The sequence below is a fragment of the Marmota marmota genome, unplaced genomic scaffold (genome assembly GCF_001458135.2).
Source record: "Marmota marmota marmota unplaced genomic scaffold, marMar, whole genome shotgun sequence".
NCBI classification, from domain to species: domain Eukaryota; kingdom Metazoa; phylum Chordata; class Mammalia; order Rodentia; family Sciuridae; genus Marmota; species Marmota marmota.
Window position 1 is genome coordinate 966,729 of NW_026000338.1, and position 5,568 is coordinate 972,296.

The window sequence follows — 5,568 nt, forward strand, 5'->3', positions numbered from 1 at the left end:
GGGGGGGGGGGGTGACTTGAAGTTATTTATGGACTTATTGAACTTTGGCCTGAGTCCCCTCTTTCCTTTTGAAAATTTAGCATTTGCTGTGAGCTCTTCAGTTTCTTTCATGTCTACTATTCCCATTATATTCCTAGTTAATCAAAGTCCTATTGAAAACTGATTCTTTGTAGCTCTAGATCAGGGATCAGCAAACTTATTCTCTAAAGGCCCAGATAGTAAATAGTTTAGGCTTTGAGACTCATACTGTCATCAATGCCTAAGTGTGGCTGTGTTCTAACACAATTATTTAGGGACTGAAATTTGATTTTCATATCAGTCTTCACCTGTCACAAAATATTATTCTTGGTGTTTTTTTCAACCATTTGAAAATATAAAAATCATTCTCAGTTCATACTCTGCACAAAAAAAAATGGCATTGGGTTGAATATGGCTTGCAAGCTCTAGTTTGCCAACCCCTACTCTAGAAGACAGACTCAGACTACTGTATGGAAATTATAGGGGAGAAATTTGGGCTCAAATAAAAAAAATGAGCATCATATGAAAATGGGATATGTTGCCTGGGAAGTCAGATCTACCACGTTTTCACCAAAAGTATTCAAAGACCTCTGGTTAGTAGTCTCATAGGAAGACTCAGAGGTCTTATGGGAGATTCAAATTGATGCTAAGTCTGTTGGACCATGGTTGTCAGTGTGTTGCTTCCTCCCTATAGCCATCAGTTTCCAATTACTTGCTGTTTCCCTTTTATGTTTGAAAGTCTATGTATTTGTCTTTCACTCCTCCCCACCTACCATTTGATGAATGGTATTTACTCCCCAGTTTTTCATTTTTGTACCCCTTATTGTCCTTCCAGAAATGCAAGGGTTAATGTCAAAAGGGTAAGGTTCATTGGATAGCTGCTGCACTGTTGCCTAGCAACCATCAGGGGCAGCTGAGAATTTCTGCAGAGGGGTCTTTGTGGAAAGATGGTCTGACCCAGACATTAGGGCAGAGTGTAGAGCAAATGAGATAATGTATGTAAATGCCATTTATTAATTATAAAAACAAGGTTCGATTCTGTCTTACAGAGTGTCATATCCCTTTCCTTTACTATCAGGAATTTAAATTTGCTTTAAGAAATTTCAACTCCTTTTTGCTCCCCTCCCTTCTACAGTGGTTTGGTCCGGTTTCTTAGAACAGCATCCCCTTTCTGCCAATCCTCCACAGTGGTTTGACCCTGACTTACAGATTACTTACTAGGCCCTTATATTCTTACTCTTCCCTCTTCTTCTTACTTATCGGTCCCCATCCCAGAGCGCTTTGATGGCACCTTATAGCAAAGCATCCCTGTGCAGCCCCCTGTGCATCTCAGTGGTTTGATCCTGCCTGGAGAGCATCAGCATCTTTCCCCCTCCTGTTTCGCACCAATGATTTGATCCTGCGTCATTGAGCATCAGTTTCTTTTAGCCCCTCCCCCGGGGTCCACAGTGGTTTGATCCTACCTCATGGACTGTTAGGTCCTTTCTGATTTCCCCTCCAGCATCACCACCACAAATGGTATGGTCCTTAGCATCAGGTCCTTTTTGTCCCCCCCACTGGTCTTCTAAGCAGGTTTGAAGCAGCTTCATCTCATTCCTGATTCATCCTGTTCCCCTCAGTGGCTTGCTCCTGCATTAGCAATGTAAAACTGGCCCCAATGGGTTTCTAACTGGTCAGAAGTTGCTCCTGATTAGTTCAAATCTTTTGTGACAAGAAAAAAATCAGCTCTGACCAGTTGAAATCGATTTTGACCAGTTGAAAGCTAATTCTGCAGAGCTGGAGCCTGAGGTCGGTAAACCCAGGAAGATGGCTGAAGACTATGCTGATTCAAGCCAAAGCAAGGAACCAGGTACTTACAGAAGTTGAAACTGAGCTGAGACCTAGGAAATAAAACAGATTAAATAAGGAAACACAAAAATAAAGGAGCTAGGGTAGATTCAGGGAAGGTTCCGAAGAGGTTAGTTTTACCCAAAGTTTATTTATTTATTTATTTATTTTGAGAGACAAGAGGCCATTTCGAGGAAGAAGTGCAGGGTTTGGGGCTCTGTCTTGGTTTGTCTGGGAAGTAGTATGGGTGCTGACACCATCCAGTAGTCTCATCAGACTGGAGTTCAGACTTGGTCCTATGTAGCCCCAGTGATCCCTGGCTCTGCAAGCCAGCTCCTGGGGCCATTCTTTGTGTCTGGCCTCACCTCAGGCTGAAATGTATAAAGTCCCGAAGCATGAATCACAACTTTCCCATTCCTTTAACTGTGGATGGTCATGATATTGTTCAGTTTTTTAGGGATATTATTTAAGTTGGAAGGAGGGATAGGTCAATCTTGAACAAAAGAGCTAATTCAAATAGGTAAGCCATAAGGAAACGAGTCAATTCATTAAAATTGAGGTGAGGGGTTCACTTTACAATTCTTTAGAAAGATAGGTAAGAGAAAGTGATAGATAGAGAACAGTATCTGATCTCTCAATGGTGGGATTGGTTATCTATCTCTTTGTGGCTTGTGGCCTGATGAAGAAATTGGACTATGTTATCTGGATTTCTCCCAGGTGGTTGTGTTTCTGTTCTTTGTGGGCACTGCAGTGTGAAGGGTAGGGGGCTAGAAAACATGGAATATGAAAAATGAAATTTTCATACACTGCAGCATTTTGAATTTGTGTAAAATCTCTGCAGTGGGACAGTGGGCAGGCCAGATGCTTTGATGACGAGTGACATAATGCTGCAAGATTGAGGGTGGGGTTGAAGCTCTGTTTGGTGCATTATGTCTCAATATCTTTTCTGCAGAAGGATGTGGCTCTGTGACTGTTTACCTGTAAGGTGAAAAGGAAAGGTTTCCTAGAATGACATAAAAACTTGGCTGTCTGAGAGGGAATCTGATCCTTTTGTGAGAGAACATGGCTTAGGAGCCTGTTTTTGAACTGTCTTTTAGGACGATGGCTTCAGTTAGCCACTGACTATTTGGCTCATGAGGGAGGATGGCGGCCATTTTAGTCAAGACAGTTGAATGGCACCTCCAAATGTTGAGGTAGAAAAAAAATCAAAAGATCTGGAGTCAGATAATCAGCCTTGGAGTCTGGCACTGCTATTTTGCCATATGGACTTTGAGCAAATTATTTAAACTCTCAGAGACTTGATTTTCTTATTTGTAAAACAATGTTAATGTCATCTGCCCTAAAAGATAAGAACCTTAGAGTTTAATACCTTTTGGAGCAAAGTAGCTGCTATGCAGCATTTTTGTTTGATTAAACTGAATTTTGTGATAGGGATTATGTGTGTGTGTGTGTGTGTGTGTGTATGTATGTATGTGTGTGTGTGTGTGTGTGTAGGGGGCAGTGCATAATTTATGTTGATAAAAATAATTTCTTTTTAAATTTCAGCAGACTTTCATCCAAATGATGCTACTTGAACTATATTGAAGAATGCAGGAGAAATTTTTCATTGAAATGCTTTATAACTGTAACATGAAAGATTGTTGTTTTTATAGTGATATGCTTGTTGATTATCATTAAAGTAGCACATACAAAAGCCACAGTATAAAATGTCTTCCAGCATTGCAAACTCAAAGAACTCTCTGATTCCAGATTCAATTCTTGCCCTACTTCACCCTGGACCTTGGCTCCCAGAAGTCCTGACGTGTGGTATGCAGCATCATAGAACACAGTGACCCAAGTTGTGGAGGTGGGAGGTGATGGTGTGGATTATGTCAGAAATATAGGTGTGAACATGGTTGGTTATTACAGTCTCTTCTTTGGCCATAGACATACTGGAGCTATCTTATTGCAAGACAAGCCTGTATTACCTCACCGGGATTCTGTTGCCCTCCCTGAAAATAATAGCATCAGGTAGAAAGGCAATGAGATGGGCCTTTAAGAATGTGTAGATTCAGTTTCTGCCATTCATAAATGAGGAGGATGGGAGCCAGATTAGGCAGTAGAGCCTCAGCTTGAAAAATTTAAATTTCACTATATTTTTGTCTGAAATAGCCCCATTAGGAAGCTGTGTCCTATGCTCATATTTGTGGGCTGGGAAACATGACTTTTTTTTTTTACTTTTTTTAAAAAAAATTATTAGTTTTAATTAGCAGAAAGCTAACATGACCTTTTTTTGAAAGGGTCACTTGATTAATAGGTGCAGGTAGGTAATGGTTACAATATACCTATATTGCAGCAAGGAACATGACAAAGATTTTTTTTAAAATGACATTCTGGTGAACAAGATGGAAGAAGCATGAGCTGGAACATTTTCCTTTATTTGGATTCTGAAATAGGCATTTTAAAAGAATGTACTACTTTTATTGAGCACTTACTATGTACCAGGCATTGTGCTAAGTACTTTTGTGTTATTCATTTAATCCTCATAACAGTCCTATGAATTGCATATTATTAATGCCATCATACCGATAAGGGAACCATTTACAAATGGTGTAAATTATTGATTTCGTTTCCCTGGAAGTAGGACTTTTTATGAAGTATGGATGATAAGGGCACATTCTTTGGAGAAATCAAAAGAATTACTTGGATACAGTTTTTCCAAAGTACACAGGCCTTTTCCCCATTTTAGTTTCTCTTTTAGGAGGCTTACCCCTCCTTGGTACCTCTGACATTTTGTGAGCCCTGTGATTGATGTGAATGGGTGGTTGTTAGGTCTCTCACACATAATAAGATTGGAAAAAGGTACAGCTTAGCCGTTGTAAAGAGAGGTCCTTGGTGTAGGCTGTAGGGCTTCTGTGTCTTGTGCTTGATGATTTCAACATTGTAATTAATGTGTTGGATAGACATGTAGAAAAGTATGGTCATCAAGTGTTAAGAGAGAACTGGAATGGGAGGAGAATAAAATGCTGCATAGTAGAACCAGGAATCTAAGAAGGTATTCCAAAACCAACAAAATAAATTTGAGAATAAACGTGGCATCTTGTTTTAGTTTCATGAAACAAATTGAAAATTTGCAACTTTATAGGATGGGTACATGTTTAATATGGCTGCCATAAAAGTTAATGGAAACTTAGGTTGCGTTAATAATAGCATAGATTCAAGAATGAAGGAGGTGATTATTCTGCTCTTTTCTGAGCTTGTAGAACCATACATCAAGTCTTGTACTCTGTTATGGCAGCTGTCTTTTAGAGAGGGACAAAGATAGAATAGATATTAAGAAGAGAAGCCTGGAGGGTGAATTAATTGCTATCTTCCTGTACCTTTAGGTTTGTCATGAGAAAGAGGATTTTATCTGTATGGTTTGATGCCAAGGAACAGGATTAACATTACTGAGTGGAAGCTGCAGCAGAGCTGACTAAAGATGAAATGAGCTGTTACAAGAGAATTAGCTCCTTTTCATTGGAAGCATTTAAGCAGAAGCTAGTTGACTATGTATATTACCGATTTTAGTATCCTATAAGACTTCAAATGCAGTCTTAATCCCCCAATTCAGTAGATTGAGAATTACCCTGAGCATTTCTTGAGTGTTTTTTGTTTGATTGATAGAGAAGGTATCATCAGGAAAGAGAGGTATAGAGTGAACCTTGATAATAACTAGTGGGTCCAAAAAAAAAAAAAAAAAAA

General features: G+C 39.4%; 1 long non-coding RNA gene across 2 annotated transcripts in view; it reads left to right on the forward strand.

The window, feature by feature from the left end:
* Nucleotides 1-1,433: 1,433 nt before the first annotated feature.
* The window catches only part of LOC125614518, a 92,239-nt gene continuing 88,104 nt past the window's right edge, over nt 1,434-5,568 (forward strand). Inside the window, exon 1 of one of the 2 annotated variants that reach the window (XR_007345111.1) lies at nt 1,434-1,867. This is a non-coding gene — a long non-coding RNA (uncharacterized LOC125614518). The remainder of the gene's footprint in view (nt 1,868-5,568) is intronic. The other variant, XR_007345110.1, reaches the window with a different exon arrangement.